Raw genomic sequence first — 20807 nt, forward strand, 5'->3', positions numbered from 1 at the left:
CCTTGCAGGGTGAGGGCAATGTTCTCCAGGAGGCTGTGTATACCCTAAATTAGCATTTACTCTATGGTGCTGTTTCCTCCATAGCCAGGATTCAAGGTCCAGGAATTAAGGGGTGGAAATGGGAGTGGCATGACTCAATATTACCACTGGTGATCCATTAGGAATATTTTTGCTTCCTGTTCTTGCAATGTTAAGCTCTGCTTGTCTACAGGTCTGTGGAAGTTTGAGATTATTTATGAATCTCCAAAAGAGAACGATTATGTTTATAAACTACTTATTCCTGTGGTTATGATAATCTTTGATTGCATTAAATTCAGCTGTGGTGTTTTTTTAGATTACCTGTTAAAATTGCTTTGAGGTCTCTTTGATTCTACCACATCAGTAAGGCAAGATTCAGATTGAGCCCTGCCCCATATAAATGGACCTCACATACACAGACATAGAAAGAGAGAGCACTGTCACCATTTTGATGGTGCCATTTGACAGAAAGGAGGAAGATCAAACAGCTGAAGCCCCAAGGAGAGATGAGACATTTTGCCTGATATCTTACAGTTGATTTGGAAGACAGCAGAACAGCCAAGACTGATGTAGGAGACCCAGAAAGAAAAAAGTCCTGTACCAGGAGAGAGAGAACTTCATTTAAGCATGAAACCTCAAGAGGCTGGGCCCACAGAGCCTCAAGAGGAGGAGGAAGTCCAGAGGGGAAGAAAGAGAGCAACCAGAGATTAGCAACCATCTTGCTTCAACACGTGGCAACCCACTTTTGTGTGAAAGTAATCTTGAGTTGGGATTTTCATGGCCTTGTAACTGTAAGCATTTACCCCAAATAAATATGCTTTATAAAAGTCAACAGATTTCTGGTACTTTGCATCAGCAGCCCTTTGGTAGACTAATACAATACCTTAGTTCCAAAAGAAGGAGTGCCTCCACCAAGCAACACAACAACGATTCCATTGAACTGGGAGTTAAGACTGCCACCTGGCCACTCTGGGTTCCTCATGCCCCTGAATCAACAGGCAAAGAAGGTAATTACTGTACTGGCTGGGGTGATCAATCCTGACTATCAAGGAGAAATAGAACTACACCTACACAATGGAAATAAAGAAGAGTTTGCCTGGAATACAGGAGATACCCTAGGGCGTTAGTACTATTGTGCCCTATGATTAAAGTCAACGGAAAATTGCAATAAGCAAGACTAACAATGACCCAGAATCTTTAGGAATGAAAGTTTGGGTCAACCCAGCAGGCAAAGAACCATGGCCAGCTGAGGTGTTCGCTGAGTGTAAAGGGAATATGGAATAGGTAGTGAAAGAAGGTAGTGATAAATACAAACTTTGGCTACACAACTACTTACAGAAATGAGGACTGTAAAAGTCAAGAATATTTCTTCTGTATTTTGTTATGAATATGTTTGTATATGTACATAAAAGAAATACCTTTGTTTTCTTCCCTATTCTTCCTCCTTATCATATTACATACATTTTCTTAGTTTCATGTCATAGTATTTAAGAATGTCAAGTTTCTATGTATAGGATCATGTTGTCTGCAAATAGTGAAATTTTTAATTCTTCCTTTCCAATTTGGATGCCTTTTATATCTTTTCCTTCTCTAAATGCTCAAGCAAGTACTTCTAACACAATGTTAAATAAGAGTGATGGAAGTGGGCATCTTTGTCTTGTTTCCATTCTTAAAGGGTAAGCTTTCAGGATTTCTCCATTGAATATGATGTTAGCTGTGAGTTTTTCATATATACCCTTTATGATGTTGAGGAAGTTCCTTCTATTCCTATGTTTTGTAGAGTTTTTATCAGGAAAATGTGTTGTATTTTGTCAGATTTTTCTGTATCTATAGAGATGATCATTTGATTTTTTTTTCTTTTTATCTTTTTATGTGGTGTACTACATTGATTGATTTTCTTATGTTGATTCATCCTTGCATACCAGGGATGAAATCCACTTGGTCATGGTGTATAATTTGCTTGATGTGTTGTTGAATATGATTAGCGAGTATTTTTTTGAGGATTTTAACATCTAAGTTTAGAGAGATTGATCTAGTTTTCTTGTCTTGCGGCACCTTTGTTTGGCTTTGGCATTAGGCTGGTGTTTGCATCATAGAATGAATTAAGCAATGTTTCCTCATCTTTATTTTTGGAAGAGTTTAAGCAGGATTGTGGTAGTTCTTTCTGAAATTTTTGGTAGAATCCATCTGTGAGGCCATCTTGTCCTGGGATTTCTTAGTTGGGAGGTTTTTGACCACTAATTCTATCTCATTACTTGTGATTTGTCTGTTGATTTCATCAATTTCTTCAATGTAGGCTGCTTGTGTGTTTCTAGGAATTTGTCCATTTCCTCTAAATTATCCATCTTGTTGGCATATGCTTTTTCAAAGTATCTGCTTATGATACTCTTTATTTCTGTGGGGTCAGTGGTGATATCTCCCTCCTCATTTCTTATTTCATGTACTCGCATCTCTCTCTTTTTTTCTTTGTTAGCCTAGCTAAGGGTTTGTCAATTTTATTGATCTTCTTGAAGAATGAGCTTTTGGTTTTGTACTTTCTAGTGCTTTCTTATTTTCAATTTCATTTAGTTCTGCTCTAGTCTTTGTTATTTCCTTCTTTCACTTCCTTTAGGGTTAGTTTGTTGTTCTTTTTCTAATTCCTCCAGATGTGTAGCTAGGTCTTTGGTTTTAGCTCTTTCTTTCTTTTTATTTTAGGCATTTATGGCTGTGAATTTTCTTCTTAGTACTGCTTTTGCTACATCCCATAGGCTTTAATATGTTGTGTTGTCATTTTCATTCATTTCAAGGTAGTTACTGATTTCTTCTGCAATTTCCTCCTTGACCCACTATTTGTGCAAGGATGTGTTGTTCAACTTCCACATCTTAGTGTCTAGTAAGGTTCTCTGTCTCTTACTGATTTCCAGTTTCATTCCATGTGGACAGAGAAAATACTTTGTATAAGTTCAATCTTTCTGAATTCATTGAGAGTTGTTCTGTGGCCTAGGATGTGGTCTATCTTCAAGAATGATGCATGTACATTCAAGAAGAATGTATATCCAGCTGTATTTGGGTGTAATGTTCCGTATATGTCTATAGGTCCAGATCCTCTAATATTCTTTATTTATTTCCTGTCAAGATGTTCTGTCTAGTGGTAATAATGGTGTATTAAAGTCCCCCACTATAATTGTAGAGGAATCTATTTTGCCACTTAGTTTTTCCAGTGTTTACCTCATGTATTTTCAGGCTCCCTGGTTAGGTGCATAAACATTTATGAATGCTCTTTCTTCTTGATAGATTACCTCTTTTATTACTATATAGTGTCTGTCTTTGTTTCTACAATAGTTTTTCATTTAAAGTCTATTTTGTCCAATATTAGCACAGCTACTCCTGCCCTTTTTTGGTAATTGTCTGTATTTAAATTTTTTTCCAACCATTTACCTTCAGCTTCCTTGCATCCCTGGGTCTAAGGTGGGTTTCTTGTAGATAGCATATAGATGGCTCATATTTCCTTATCCATTCTGCCAATATGTGTCTCCTGACTGGTGAGTTTATTTCATTAACACTCAGTGTATTTACTTTCAGTGAATTACTTACATCAGCCATATTTTCTTCTGGTTTATGCATGCCATATGTTGTTCTTATTTCTCTTCTTATCCTTTTAGTTGTTCTTACACTCTCCTCCAACTCTCTCCATCCTATTTTTTCCTTTCAACCTGCAGAACTTCCTTCAGTATTTCTTGAAGTACAGGTTTCTTATCGACATACTCTCTTAATTTCTGTTTATCTGTGAATATATTGAATTCTCCCTCATTTTTGAATGCCAGTTTTGCTGGATAGAGAATTCTTTGCTAGCAGTTTGTTTTTCTTTTAGCACCTTAATTATGAAATACCACTGCCTTCTTGTCTCCATGGTTTCAGATGAGAAATCAGTCCTTAATCTTATTGAGCTGCCCTTGTATGAGATGGTTCTCTTTTCTATTGCTGCTTTCAGTATTCTCTCTTTGTCTTGATTGCAGCCCCCTCTCACTTTGAGGCAGAGTGGACATCACCATCCCAGATCCTCAGGATTGGGGAATGAACTATTGGACTAAAGTAGACTTACTGGTATTCTACTATAGACTTATTTTGGTTCTTACAATGGAAGAAATTATATCATTGATGTGGAGGTAGTGGCCCTGGAGGGTCTGAGGAGAGGAAGAGAGAAAAAAATGAGTGTAATATGGGGACATTTCTAGAATTTGGGAATTGTCCTGAATGACATTGGAACAACGGATACAGGTCATTATATATCTTGCCATAACTTACAGAATGGGATGTGAGAAAGTATAAACTACAATGTAAACTCTAATTCATGCTTAGTGGCAATGCTCTGAAATGTGTTCATCAACTGCAATGAATGTACCATACTAATGAAGGATGTTGTTAATGTGGGATAATCTGGGAGGAGTGAGGAATGGGGCATATGGGAATCCTCTATATTTTTTATGTAACATTTATGTAACCTAAGCATCATCAAGAAAAATAGGTGTAACATGGTGGCATTTTCAGGACATTGGAATTGTCCTGAATGATGTTGCAGTGACAGATACAGGCCATTATATATCTTGTCATAACTTACAAAAATGTGTGGAGAGAGTTAAAACTATAATGTAAACTATAATCCACACTTAGTGGCAATGCTCCACTATGTGTTCATCAATTGTAACAAATGTACCACACTAATGAAGGATGCTGTTAATGTGGCAAAGTGTGTGTGGGGGTAGGGAGTTGGACATTGGGAACACCCTACATTTTTTATGTAACATTTATGTTATCTATCTTTATAATAATAATAAAAAGAAGAATGCCAAGTTTTAGAATGAATATTACCCAAGGACTTGTACTCTATTTTGGAGGGATTTAGTGCATTTCTAGTTGTGTGCAGGACAGTTTCACATTTTAAGGCATATATATATATATCTTACTGTTTTTAGAGAATAAGTATTGTTTAATGTGATTTGTATGGCTGCCAAGTTGACAAGGGGTGGACTGTGATAGTTGGGCTAATGTGTCAACTCAACCAGGTAATGGTGTCCAGTTCTTTGGTCAAGCAAGCACTGGGCTACTTGTAATACAAGGGCATTGCATGGACTTTAATCATCAGTGGGCTGATTACATAGATGGCTGGTTACATCTACAATCAACTGAGGAGTTTACCATGAGCAATATGTGACATCTCACCCAATTAGCTGAAGGCATTAAAAGGAGAAGTGATTTCAGCATTGAGAGAGAAAATCCCCAACTCTACTTCAGATAGCCAGTGTCTCCTGGAGAATGCAACAAGGACCTTCATTGGAGACCCTGGCTTGAAATCTGTCCTATAGAATTTGGACTTGTGCATCCCCATGGTCACATGAGACAATTTTATAAAATCTCATACTATTTACAGATATCTCCTGTGAGTTATGTTTCCTTATAGAACCCTAGTACAGCTGCTATGAACATTTGTGTACAAATATTTTTGTCTGGAAATATGTTTATAATTCTCTCAATATTTCTAACAGTGGAATTGCTGGGGTATAAGACAACTCTAGGATTAACACTTTGAGGAGTTGTCAAACTGTTTTCCAAAGTGTCTGCACTGTTTTACATTGCCTTTAGAAATAAAGAAATTTCTCAGTTTTTCCACATCCTTGCCAACACTTGTTATTGTCTTTTTTTATTATAGCTCTCCTAAAGGGTGTGAGATTGGTAGTCATCCTTCCTCTTTTTCAAGGTACCACCCACATATAGTAGATGAAACAGGTGCTCTCCACACTGAAGGAAAGGTATGGAAATTAATGTGATTTTCCCTCTGAGGAATCTGATCTAATTTTCTCCTCACTGCATATCCTTGTCCCCACTTCACATCCTATAATTCCCACTTAACCCTATCTAAGCAGATACTTGTTCGTCTAGATCAACTTACTCTTATGGAAGGTGTCAGGAAATTAATCTTTTTTGTTGGGTATAGGGACATGCAAATTCTGAGGTCCACATTAGACTGTGCATTTGGGCTTTTACCAGCTTTATATATAAAGTGTCAGAATTGGGAGTCATTTCAAGAGCAGATCTGATTCTATTCCAGAATTGACCAGGTCCTGGAAAATCTCCTTCTTCCCCCAACTGAGTATCTGTGAGTTGAGACTGGCACAAACCAAGGGCATAAATCAACTGTCTCCTAGGATTCTTCTTAGACTGGGGCTTCTTAGACTGGGGAATTACAAGGAAGACCTTAAGATGGGATGAAGAGCCAAGTGAGAAGAGAACAGTCCTCAAGGCAGGGAAAGAATATCCTTTCTTCTGGGCAGTTCCAAGCCTCTCTGAAAACTTAATCAGAGTAACTCTTCACCTGTACACAGAAAACTATAAAATATTGCTAAAAGAAATAGAAGACATAAATAAATGGAAGGATATTCCATGTTCATGGATTGAAAGACTAATACACATCATTAAGATGTCAATTCTACCTAAATTGATTCACTACAAACCCAATAAAAATTCCAGCAGCAGCAAATTTTACACATTTGGAAAAGCCAATTATCAAGTTATTTGGAAGGGGAAGAGCCCCCAAATAACCAAAATCTTGAAAAAAATGGAAGGACTCATGATATCTGACTTTAAAGCAGACTAGAAAGCTGAAGTGGTCAAAAGCACATGGTATTGGCAATTGTCCAAAGGGACTGAACTGAGAGTTCAGAAATAGACCTGCATATATACATTAAACTGATATTCAAAAATGCTGTCAACTCCACTCAACTGGGAGAGAATAGTCTCTTTAGCAAATGGAAGAACTGGATATACATATCCAAAAGAATGAAAGAGGATCCCTATCTCTTGTCCTGTACAAAAATTAACCAAGATGGAGAAAAGACTTAACTGTAAGAACCACCACCAAGCCCACTTAACTGGGACTGAATGGCCTCTTCAACAAATGGTGCTGGGAGAACAAGATCCATATCCAAAAGAATAAGAGAGAAACATCAACTCATGCCCTATACAAAAATTAACTCAAGATGGATCAAAGATCTAAATATAAGAGCCAAGGCCACAAAGCTACTAGAAGATAATGTAAGGAAGCATCTAGGTCTTGTAAAAATATTTCCATAAACTTTACACCCAAAGTAATAGCAATGATAGAAAAAAATAGAAAAGTGAGACCTCATCAAAATTTAAAACTTTTGCAGATCAAAGGAATTTGTCAAGAAAATGAAAAAACAGCCTATTCAATGGGAGAAAATATATGGTAACCATTTATCAGATAAGGACCTAATATCCAGCATATATAAAGAAATCCTACACCTCAAAAATAAAAAGACAAACAACCCATTTTTAAAATGGGCAAAAGACTTGAATAGACACTTTCCAAAGATGAAATGTTATGTCTAAAAAGCTCATGGAAATATGCCCAACTAGCTATTAAGGAAATGCAAATCAAAACAGAGGCTTTTTTGGGACTTGGAGATCGAATGACACTGCAATGACAGATATAAGCCAATTTATATCTTCCCATAACATGCAGAATCGTGTGGGAGAGAGTGTATACAACAATGTGAACTAAGGCCCATGCTCAGTGGCAATATCCCAGGATGTGTTTATCAATTGCAATGAATGTGCACACTAAGGAAAGATATTGTTTGTGTGGGAGGGTGTGGGAGGTGTGGGGAGTGGGACATATGGGAATCCCTATATATTTTGTGTAACATTTATGTAATCTAAGTATCTTATAAAAAATAAATATTAAAAAAAAACTACAACAAGATGTCATCTTACACCCATTAGACTGGTGGCTATTAAAAAAACAGAGGACTACAAGTGTTGGAGAGGATATAGAAAAAGGGAACTCTTATTGATTGCTGGTGGGAATGTAGAATGATGCAGCCACTTCCTCAGGAAACTAACTATAGAACTGCCATGTGATCCAACAATCCCACTGCTGGGCACTAACCCAGAAGAATTGAAAGCAGGGACACGAACACAAAAATTCATAGTGCCATTACTCACTATTGCCGAAAGTTGGAAGCAACCCATGTATCCATCAACAGGTGAATGGACAAGCAAATTGCAGTATATACATACAATGCAATATTATTCAACTGTAAAAAGGAATGAAGTGTTGGCAATACAGATGAATCTTGAAGACTTTATGTTGAATGAAGTAAGCCAGGCACTAAAGGACAAATATCACATGACCTAACTGATATGATGTAAACAAATTGAGCAAACTCTCAGAGTTAGAGTTTGGAAGACAGCTTATCAGCAGACAAAAAGGAGTTGAGTGCAGTGAGCCAATACTCAATATGGGCAAAATCTTTGATAAGATGGAAGCAGGGTGGTTTGGCAGTGAATGGGGATGATAGTGGTGCAGAGATGTGAGTGGGGTCGATGGTGCTGGAATGTGAGGGTGAGCAGTTGGGGGGCGTTGGGTTGGGCTATCCATGGAACTGGAAAAAGGCTAGAGGAAAGAATAGGTGAAGTCAGGGGATTTGTAGGTCTGTGGTTAAAACTACAAGGGTGGGGGAAGGAGATGTGGCTCAAGTGATTGGGTTCCTGCCTACCATATAGGGGGGTCCAAGGTTCCAAGGCTTGGTGAAAGCCAGCTGGCCTGAGCAAAGAGCTGGCCCATGTGGAGTGCTGGCCATGCAGGAATGCTGGCTGGCCCACACAGCAAGCTTTCCTGAGCAGAGAGCTGGCACAGCAAGATGATGCAACTAAAAGAGACATAGAGGAGAGAAAATAAGAGACACAGCACCCCAGGGAGCTGAGGTGGCACAGGAATTGAGCACTTCTCTCCTATTCTGGAAGGCCCCAGGACTAGTTTCTGGTACCACCTAAAGAGAAAACAAGCAAACACAGAAGAATGCATAGCAAATGGACACAGAGAGCAGACAAGGGGTGGGGGGAGAAATATATAAATAAATAAAGCTTTAAAATAAACTACAATGATGGGAATGCTCTTTTAGCAAATATGGCAGGGAAGGTTATTGTTGAAAGGCTTTGGGGGTGGGGAGATATGTGGGAAAGAGCACACCTGAGGCATGATTTGTGGAATAGGAAATTGTTCATCTTGTCATAGGTGTTATCATAGTGAGTAGAGACCCACACAATAAACAAGAAAAAGTTAAACTCCCATCCTGGGGAGTCCTGCTATGTTCTCAAATAGAGTGGCAAAAATCTCTTGAGAACATAGGCAGTGCCTAGTAAAAGAAGACAGAGCAGTATGTCAGACCCTCAATATTAATGCATGTAATTATGAACCTTATGGTTACCATTGATTCCAAGGGGAAGGGAAGGGAAAAATAGGTATAAAATTGGGCATTTTCAGGGCATTGGAATTTTTCTGCATGATTTTGCAATGATGGATACAGGCCATTATGTACATCATTAGAACCTACAAAAACTGTATGGAAAAGGCTGAGAAGATGGCACCTGAGTAAGGAGTTCCAAGAGTCAGCTTGTTCTACAGGGAAGTTAGTAATACCTACAGCTATCTAAAGCATCTGCTTCAGGGGCCCAGGAGACCAGAAGAGCATCCTGCAACATCCTTGGAAGAATGGAAGGAGGACACTGCCCATCTGTAGTGATGTTGTGTGAGTAGAGCAATCCATGCCACTGAGGCTGGTAGCCATCCTCCAGAGGTAGCATAAGCTGCCTCAGGAACTATTCCATGGCTGGAGTTGGAAGCTCCATTTACCTAAAACAGGGGAGGAAGAGATGGTTGGCCACCGACTTCAGCTACTGATTAGTAAATTCAGCTGGCTAAAGTATAATCCTAAGAGCAGCTAAAGTTTCAACCTGTCCAATTCAGAGTCCAGTAGCTGCCATTTTAACTTTACCCCCAGCATGAGGGGAAGCAGGGCTGATTTAAAATCACAGTGATGGTAGAGACTGGCTTCTTCCTGCCCAGATCAGATTGCAGTCCTAGTGTAGGCTCTGGTCCCACCTCTGACAGGGAGGAAGCTGGCAGGACCTGCACCAGCCTCTCTGGGTAACTGCAGACACTTTCTGCCAGCACAGCTTAAATAGTCAGACACCTGCTTAGGAGAGGATCTATGTTTCCTCTGGGCAAAAGCAGGTACTTTTGTTCTGTACAGACTGGATTCTTGGACCACTGTAGCTCCAACCCCACCCCACCCCCGTTAGGATAGCAAGGGAGCTGTTTTCTCAGCCTCTCCAGGAAGCTGCACAAAACTGGTTTGTTGAGCTCCTTTGCATCCATCCCCACTCCTTCCCTCCCCCACTTCATAGTATAAGAGGAGGCTGGTGTTTCCTCAGCCTCTCAGGGCAACTTCAGGCACTTTTGCTCTGCATGAACTTGACTGTTGGGCTCCTGTGGCTCCAACCTCACTACTGTTGGAACATGAGGAGGGCAAAATTTCCCCAGCCTCTCTGGGTAACTGCAGGTGCTTTTTGGCCCACACAGACTGAGTGGTTGGACACCTATTGCTTCATCCTCACACCCAAATAGGATAGGACAGGAGCCTAGTTTCCTTAGCCTTTCTGGGCAATGGCAGGCACAGAATGGACTGTTGGAGGCTTGTGGATCCATCCTCACCCCTTTATAGGATAGGAGGGGCTGCTGTTTCCTCAGCCTCTCTCGGCAATGGCAGGCCCTTTTGGCCTACACAGACTGAACAGTTGGGCTTCTTTGGTTCCATCCTCATCCCCTAAGTGGGTATACCCTCACCTCTCAGAGCAACTGCAGATGCATTCAGCCCATGTGGATTAGATTTTTGGGCACCCCAGAGGGTCCATCCCCTCCCCTGGCAGGGGATGAGGAGGGCTGGTGTTACGTCAATCTACCTGGGCAACTGTTGTCATTTTGGATCTGCCTAGCATAGATTGTTGCCCACACCTGCAGCTCCATTTAAGCCCCAGGCAGGGGAGGAAGGGGTATGAATCTTCATCAGTCTTTCTGGGCAGCTACAAATGGTCTTGGCCTGCACAACTTGGATTATTACACATGACTGGGGCTCTGTCTCTACCCCTGGCAGAGGAGAAAGGAGGGAGAAGCATCATTGGTTCCTGGGACAAGAAGGGCAGTTTCAGCCTCCACAACTTAGAACATCAATCACATCCTCAATTCCTTCTACACAATCAGAAGGGAGAAAGGGCAATTAAGCACTAAACTAAATAGAGAAAGAGTTCCCAGAATAAATACTTCTAGTAGGTATTTATGCCAAGACACCAAAAAAAATGACCAAATCCATATATTTTTAAAACTGTACTATACAGAATATAAATCATGATGTAAACCATTGGCCATGGTTTTAACAATGCTTCAACATTTATTCATCAATTCTAACAAAAGTATCATACTCATGTAAGATATTATTTTTTTAAAGAACTACTTTTTATTGCCTTTTTTAAAAAAGAGACATAGATAAAAAAAACTGTTACATTAAAAAATATAAGAGGTTCCCATATAACCCCCTACCCCATCCCCCACTCCTCCCACATCAACAACCTCTTTCATCATTGTGGCACATTGATTTCATTTGGTGAATAGATATTATTAATAATGGAAAATGTGAGGGGGGATGCAGTATATGGGAATCCCCTATATTTTCTATGTGATTTTTCTGTAACCCAACGTGAAAAAAATAAGACCCTGGTGGAACATACAGAAGAAATAGCCACTGTACATAAAAGATAGCTCTTATAGGGATAAAAGTTAATGAAAACAATTTTTTACTTAATTTTATTTTTCATTCATTTTTATTTTTTATTTTGGCCTTGCTTTTGGAGAGGTTTTGGATAGTAGAAGAGTTACAACTGTGGCAGGGAAGGATCACTGGTGCACTGTGTCAATGGTGGGGAGATGTGTGGGGAGGATTGTTATGTGGGGCATGCTTCTATGGTAGGGGCTCTTAACATTTTTTTGGTTCCATTGACCCCTTGGCCAGTCAGGTGAATACCATGGACCCTTTCTCAGAATGTATAGTTGAAGATAGTTTTATGACACTTGATATCGGAGGTCAGAGAAAATAAAGATAATAAGTAGATTTTTGCTTTTATTTCAAGCACAGACCCCCTGAAATCTTTCCACAAGTGACCCATGGACCCCTGGTTAAGAACCCCTGTTCTGTGGAATATGAATGTGTCCAAGTGTTCATGGGGTATTGTCTCGATGGGCAGAGACCCACAGAATAACCAATGGAACATTAAATTCCCATCCTGGGGAATCCTGCTACATTCTCTCATAGAGTAGCAAGAATTTCTAGAATACATGGGCAGTGTTTAGTGAAGGAGGACAGTCTAACATGCGAGGCTCTTGATACTGATGCTTATACTTATGAACTTGTACTTGTGGAATTGAAACTTATCTTAGTAATATATAAGGCCTAAGAGTTACCACCTGAAAGCCTCCTTGTTGCTCAAATATGCCCTCTCTCTAAGCCAAACTCAGCATATAGGCTCACTGCCTTCCCCCCAGTGTGGAACTTGACTCCACATAGGGCCTCTCTGGCACTGAGGGATTTTTACCAAGCACTAACTGGTGATGCATTTGGAAAAAGACCTTGATCCAAAGGGGGAAATATTAAATACAAATGAATTTTTATGGCTAAGAGATTTCAAAGTGAGCCAGAAGGGCATTACAGAGGTTACACTTATGCACGTTTCAGCAGGATCTCATTGACTGCAATAGTATTCAATGCCTCAAATGGGGGCTCCTGAGTCCTCTAGAGATGTAAGTAGGGCTGACAACCACAGGAAGTTGACACCCCATTGCTGGGCCTTACCTTGGAATATATATTAATCTGTTTCCCCAAAGTAACAGAGTTAAACTCATTTTAAATTTTCCTACACGTGTTTCTTAAGCCCCTTTTATTTGAACCTAAAATTAGCACTATATCCATTAAATATGTGTCCCAGAGACTTAAATCTTCTGGCTGTTCATATACTGGTTGAGCCCAGAATCTCAGCAGAGTTGCAGCCCACACCTAGTCTCCAGTTCATTGGACTTGCCCAGGACAACTAACAAAGGATGATGATGGACAATGCCCATGCCCCCAAAACAGAGAGTATATACAACTTCAAGCAAGACAGCCCCCCATCTGCTCCATGGGAGCTAAGCACCCTCTCAGTCAGAAGAGAGTGGGCATCACCTTCCCAAAATCTTCAGGATTGAGGAATGAACAAACATAAGGTGGGAATATAAGTATGGACTAAAGTAGACTTATTATTCTAGTAATGGAAGAACTTGTAGCATTGCTATAAAAGCAGTGGTCAACAGAAGTCTTGAGGGGAGGGATTGGAAAGAATAAGTGTAACATGGGGCATTTTTGGGACATTGGAATTGTTCTGCATAACACTGCAATGATTGATACAGGCCATTATACAGTTTGTGAAATGTATAAAATTGTGTGGTGCAAAGTGTAAACCGTAATGTAAACTATAGACAATAGTTAGTAGCAATACTTCAATATAGGTTCATCAATTGCAAAAAATGTTCCACACTAATGGAAGATGTTAATGGGGAACGTGTGGGAGGAGGACGGGGTGAGGTATTTGGGAATCCCCTAATTTTCAATGTAACAACTACATAATCTAGAGCTTCTTTAAAAATAAAAATAAAAAAGACACAAAAATATAAGATCCAGGACCAAAAATTTCCTAGGAAAGTGTCTATGGGACCTTTTGATAGGTAATGGTTTTATGAATTTTGCACACAAAGTACAAGCAAAGAAAAAATAATAGGGATAAATAGGACCTCTTCAAAATTAAAAACTTCTGTGCTTCAAAAGAGTTTGTCAAGAAAGTGAAAAGGGGGGGCAGCGGACTTGGCCCAGTGGTTAGGGCGCCTGTCTACCACAAGGGAGGTCCACGGTTCAAACCCCCGGCCTCCTTGACCCGTGTGGAGCTGGCCCATGTGCAGTGCTGATGCGCGCAAGGGGTGTCCCTGCATAGGGGAGCTCCGCGTGCAAGGAGTGCGCCCCATAAGGAGAGCTGCCCAGCGTGAAACAAAGTGCAACCTACCCAGGAATGACACTGGACACACAGAAAGCTGACACGGAAAGCTGACACAGCATGATGACACAACAAAAAGAAACACAGATTCCCCTGCCGCTGGCGACAACAGAAGCGGACAAAGAATGACACAGCAAACAGACACAGAGAACAGACAACCGGGGTGGGGGGGGAAGGGGAGAGAAATAAATAAATAAATCTTAAAAAAAAAAAGTGAAAAGGCAGCCTTCTCAATGAGAGAAAATATTTGGAAACCACATATTTGATAAGGGTCTAATGTCTAGCATATAAAGGGTTTTTACAACTCAATAATAAAAAGATGAACAACCTATTTTAAAAATTATAAGAGACTGAATGGACACTTTTCAAAAGAGGAAATATCAATGGCCAAAAAGCACATTAAAAGATGCTCACTATCCCAAATGGCTGAAGGATGGAATGAATTCTCCTGTTTGCAGCTATAGACTCTCCCGGTTCCCTGGTGTGGTGGTGGACCATCCTCACCTCCCTGTTGGGTGACCTGGATAAGTCCAATGAACTGATATTGGGGCATTTTCAGGACTTGGAGTTGTCCTGAATGATATTGCAGGGACAGATGCAGGACATTATATACCCTGCCATAACCCACTGAATGGACTGGGAGAGAGTGTAAACTACAGTATAAACTATAATCCATGCTGTGTAGCAGTGCTCCAAAATGTACTCATCAAATGCAATGAATGTACCACACTAATGAAAGAAGTTATCGATGTGGGAGGAGTGGGGTGTGTGGGGAGTGAGGTATATGGGAACCTCTTACATTTTTAAAATTTTTGTGTGATCTATGTATCTTTTTTTAAAAGATAATAAAAAATGGGAAAAAAAGATGCTCACCATCACTTGCTATTAGGGAAATGCAAATCAAAACTACATTGAGATATCATTTCACACCTACAAGACAGCTGCTATTAAAAAAAAAAACAAACCAGAAAACTACAAGTGCTGGAGAGGATTTGGAGAAATATGAACACTCATTCCCTGCTGGTGGGAATGTAAAATGGTGCAACCACTCTGGAGGTCAGTTTGGCAGTCCCTTAAGAAACTAAGTATAGAATTACTATTTTATCTATCAATTCCACTATGAGGTATATACACAGGAGAATTGAAAGCCGGGACATGAACAGATATATGCACACCAATGTTTATAGTGGCATTATTCACAGTTTCTAAAAGATGGCAGCAACCTAGGGTCCACCTACAGGCTGGATAAACAAAAGGCGGTAATATTATTCAGCTGTAAGAAAGAATGATGTTTTGACACATGTGACAACATGGACGAATCTTAAGAATCTTACGTTGAGTGAAGAAAGCCAGACACAAAAGGACAAATATTGAATGATCTCACTGATATGAACTAAGGATAGTGAGCAGACACGTGGAAGTAAAGGTTGGATATTAGGTTGCTAGAAGAGGAACACTATTCTACTAGGAGAGGAGGAGAGATGGGTGACCCGATTCAGACCTATGAAGAATTTATTATTTCATTGATTGTAATGGTTTGGGAAGGGATGAAAGTGACAGGGCCACAGCAATGTGAGTTTCATTAATAGTGCTGAACTGTAAGTATGAATGCGGTTGAAAAGGAAAGTTTTGGCCTATCCACAAGGATAGAAGGAAAGGTGGATGATAAAATGGGTGACTATAATTCAGTGAATTCTTGAATGGCTGAGGATTGTAGTTAAGAATACAAATATAAGAATAATCTTTCAGGAACTATAACAAAGGTACATCACTAGCACAGGTGCTGACAGTGGGTGATATATGGGGAAAAATGCATGTAATACCTACTTCTATGGATATGTATGTGTTCATGTTGTTATAGGTAGGTTTCCTCAATAGACAGAGGCCCACAGAGCAGCAAACAAAACTTGAAACTTCCATCCTGGGAAAGACCTGTTACTGTGTCAAATAAAATGGCAAAATCACTGGAATGTGTGAGCCGTGCCTAAGGCAAGAAAACAGGTCTAAATGCCAAGTCCTTGAACTTAATGCTTGTATATATGAACCTTATTCCAGTAAAAATAAAACTTTGCCTAATAATAATTATTGCCTAAGAGTTACCTCCTGATAATCTCCTTGTTACTCAAATATGACCTCTCTCTAAGCCAAACTCTGCAAATAAATTCACTACCTTCCCCCCAATGTAGAACATGACTCCCAGAACTGAACCTTCCTGGCACCAAGTTATTACAAAACATTAATCAATGATGCATTTAGAAAAAGACTTTGATTAAAAGGGGGAATTTTTAAATTAAAAAAATTATTTTTATGGGTAAGAGATTTTAGTTCATCCAATGGTCATTCCAGAGGCATCACAGGCCTCCACGATGCCCGTTTGTGCCTCCCGGCCTCACCCTCCTCGGCCCTCCCTGCTGCTAACTCTGCAGCTGGTCCTCACAGGTGAGCCTTGTCAGAAGTACACACCCCTTCCTACCCTTTGGCCTCCTCCTGCTCCCAGACTCCCAGGACTCCAGGTAATCTTTAATGCCCCATCCAGGGCTGCAAAGGAAGACTGAGGACTGTGAATATCTGAGAACATGAACTTGGGATCTGAGTGTTTTGTCTCTGAATCTTTCACCTGCAGTTGGTTACCAGAGGCAACCTATCAGAAGGTGCTTCAAACCATAACCACCACGATAATAATTTATATTTTATAGTTATTTTTGTTGACAGAATAGTTTTCTAAGAGATCATTATTATTGCAACTTTTGGGTCTCAGAAAAGTAAAGCAAAGTGCCTATGGCTGTGCAGAGTGATCTCTGATACAGTGTACAGCCAGGTGTTCTGTTCACCACCCCAAGGATGTAACACTTGAAATTAAGATAGTTTGAGCTGGAACAAGAAGCAGTGCTTTTCTGGGGAAGACCAGCCACCATCCCTCCCAAGCTGTGATTTGGCCTGTGTTGCCTCTGTTCTATCTCTGCTTCTCCCTCTGGCTGTAATCTTGGAGTCTTATCACCCATCCTTCACAGACACCTGCATTTTAAGAAGCTCTGCATTTTTCGGCTTCATGGGTTCCACAGCCTCTATGGTCTCCTAGACTTTCATGTGGAGATTTCGTTCTCCCTCTTTACCAAGACAGGAGGCTTTAGGGCCATTCTAGGGGCACCCAGGGAGAGATCCTGCTGGCAGCGCTCCCTGTAGGCAGTGTCTTTTTTCCTGGCCATGGAGTTGACTGCAACTTCCCAGGGCTGGGAACACTACTACCAGCTCCCTACCTTGGCCCTGCCAGATTGCCTCAGGGGTCTGACTTATAAATAATTCTGGTTAGACACATACTGCACAGGATACCAACAATGAGAGTTCACAATTGACCCCTGAAAAGGCAGGTATAGTTCATACCACTTGGTGCTGCTAAGTCATCTATTCTCTCTCTCAATACCACTGTGTGAGAACTAGGCAGCCAGTGTCACTTGCCTGATGTCACCTACCTAAGTGAGTGAGCAACCAGGATTCAAATCCAGATGTAGCAGTTTGTTATGATTATGAATTCCAAAAATAGATATAGGATTATGTTTGTAATCTGGTCTGTACCTGGTTGTGATTGAGTTATGATTAGGGCTTTGATTGGGCCATGTCATTAGGGTGTTGAGTCCCCACCCCTTGGTGGGGGCGAACTCACAGATAAAAGGAATGGCAAAGGACAGAGTTGAGGGTTTTTGATGTTGGAGTTTTGATGTTGGAGTTTGATGCTGAAGACTACAGCTGGAGTAAGCTTACAGAGGAAAGAGAAGCAAGCCCAGGAAAGAGAGGACCTGAGTCAGGAGAAGAACTCAGAGTAATGGAGACAGCTCCTTAGACATGGCAGAAATTTCAGGCATAGAGAGACAGAGCTGTTCGCCTGATTGTCTACAGCCGACCTTGTGGAGAAAACAGAGGTTATGAGCCCAGAGAGAAGCAAGACTTGGGAAGAGAGGAACCCAGGAAGTCTGAACCCTGGCAGACATTGCCAGTCATCTTGCTCCAACATGTGGAAATTAAAAAAAACTTATGCATTATGGCCTGTTATCTGTAAGGTCCTACCCCAAATAAATACCCTTTATAAAAGCCAGCAGGCTTCTGGTATTTTGCATCAGCACCCCTTTGACTGACTAATACACCAGGCCAACCAGTCCCACAGCACTTTTTTCTTTAATTTTTTATTTTTAAAGAAGATTTAGATTACATAAATGTTACATAAAAAAATAGAGTGGATTCTCATATGCCCACCCCCTCCCTTTCCCAAACTTTCCCATATTAACATCTTTCATTACTGTGGTACAGTTGTTACAACTGATGAACACACACCGAAGCATTGCTACTAACATGGACTACATGTTTACATTATAGTTTACACTCTGCCCTGCACAATTTTATAAGTTATGACAAAGTATATAACAGCCTGTATCCATCATTGCAATGTCATTCGGGACAATTCCAAGTCCCAAAAATGCCCTATGTTATGCCTATTCTTCCCTTTCCCTTCCCTCAGAACCTCTGGTGGCCATACCTTTATATCAATGATAAAAATTCTTCCATTGGTAGGAAAAATAAGTCTACTTTAGTTCATTATTCATTCCCCAATCTTGAGGATTTGGGGATGGTGATGCCCACTCTGTTTCTAATTCAGAGGGGACTTAGACCCTATGGGGCAGATGGATGGAAATATCTTACTTGTAGTTGCAGACACTCTCTGTTCCTTGGGATGGACATTTTTCATCATCTCCTTGTTAGTTGTCCTGGATGAACCCAATGAACCGGAGAGTAGGTGTTATAAAACTGCTGAGATTCAGGGCTCAACTAGCATATGAATAGACCAAAGATTTAAATCTCCAGGATTTATCTTTAACAAATATAGCGCTAATTATAGTTTTAAATTAAAGGGACAGAAGAGCCATGTGTGGGGAAACAATAATTGAGTCTAACTCTGTTATAATGGGGAGCATGAATTCCACTGACAAGGTGCTGAAGTCCTGAGCTTCTCTGCCTTGTTTATAGTTTCTAAATGTCTGTAGAGCCCTCAGAAGTCCCCCTGTTTAAGGCACTGAATACCATGGCAGTCAATGAGATCCTGTTGAAATGTGCATAAATATAACCTTTGGAATGCCCTTCTGACTCACTTTGAAATCTCTTAGCCATGAAAACACATTAGTATTTAATATTTCCACCTTTTGGTCAAGGTCTTTTTTCAGATGCATTGCTAGTTGGTGCTTCCTAATAATCCCTTGATGCTAGGGAGGCTCATCCCCAGAAGTAATGCCCCACACCAGGAGGAAGGTAGTGCATTTATATGCTGAGTTTGGCTATGAGAGAGGCTACGTTTGAGCAACAAGGAGGCTTTCAGGAGGTAACACTTAGGCAATATATAACATTAAACTAAGTTTCAATTTCATGAGAAAAGTTCGTAAGTACAATCATCCATATCAAGGGCCTGCCCACTGCTCATTTAACCACGTAACACTCCTCAGCTTCTCAGTTGAAGTTCATGTCACAAAAATTAGAAAATGGAGCTAAGACAAAAGATGAAAAATCATCACCCATCACTCCAGCCAGCAATAGCCAGAGTAGAAATTCTGGTGTGTGTCCTCTCAAATTTTTATTCATGGTGTGTTAGATGCTTTCTATGTGCTAAATTTTTTATGGCACTTTTAATATAAATTTTAATTTCATTTAATCCTCAAAATATTCTTGGATACTAGAATCTAGGCTATAGTTATATAAACATTTAATATAAACATTAATATAAATATTACTTATATTTTGGTGTCTGTATGTATAAGTGGGTATAAGTAACTGTATACATACAACATGCACAGAGGATTTTTTAAAAGGCTTTTCTTACTGTTCTCAAATCATTTTCAGTTTATACAAAATGCACATTGAACAAATGTTCAGTTTTCCTTCTCTCCTAATCACCCTTCTTCCTTTTCTATTTCTCTAACCTTACCCCTTACCTCTACCCAATTCTTAAAATAAGCAAACTTCTCCCTTGGTAAAATTAATTTTTTCTCAAAGAAGAATTTCTGTGCAATACTGTTTTGGAATCCTCCCTTCCATGCATGGTGAATGGGGAAGGAGTGAAGGTGACGAAAGACACATATCAGCTCCCACTCCCCCAACCTTTTCCTCCAGATTTAAAAGCACAACTCCATCACTGTTTTTCCCACACCAAAGAAGCTGCTTTGTAGCAGGATGTGTCCCCCTTAGTCGACATGTTTGGTGACAAATAGTGCTAAGTGACTGGGTTTGACCTGCACACCCTCTAGGAAGGGAAAACACAAACTCTCTCCTTTTGGAGTAGCTGAGAAACAGAAAAGAAAACTAAGGATTTATTTGTGGAATCACAATAGCATGGTTCTCTGATTTACATCCTGCAACTAGAACCCAGGCTTGTTTCCTGGAAAACTTCAAGTAAGAGGTTTTGTATTTCTCTACATCTCCAGAAAGTTTCTAGTCACTGAGGCAGTAAAATAGAGAGAACAGAAGAGTTAAACAATTGTAAAAAAAAGACCCAAATCCCTTTAACTCATAACTCATTGGTCAAATACAGTCACATGGCCGTAATCAACCAGCCATAATTCTTTTCAAAGCACATTTCTGAAGTCTGCTATTTCATTGCTTGATTGCCCCATAATCTTCTTTCTCTATTCAAGAGCAGGTACCTTAAGTCTACAGGCTTTGGAGCCCTGCATTTTAACTTTTTTCTGGAGCCATTTTGTCCCATCAAAAGTCTTTATTGAAGGCTACAATCTGATCTGGGTCTTTGCTCTGACATACTTTATCCACTCTAGAGTCTAACAAGG

At 40.1% G+C, this 20807-nt stretch overlaps 1 pseudogene; it reads left to right on the plus strand.

Annotated features, from left to right (window-relative positions):
* Positions 1 to 16352: 16352 nt before the first annotated feature.
* Positions 16353 to 20807, plus strand: part of LOC105746644 (signal-regulatory protein gamma-like) — a 43867-nt pseudogene continuing 39412 nt past the window's right edge.

Source organism: Dasypus novemcinctus, chromosome 24 (genome assembly GCF_030445035.2).
Source record: "Dasypus novemcinctus isolate mDasNov1 chromosome 24, mDasNov1.1.hap2, whole genome shotgun sequence".
NCBI classification, from domain to species: Eukaryota; Metazoa; Chordata; class Mammalia; order Cingulata; family Dasypodidae; genus Dasypus; species Dasypus novemcinctus.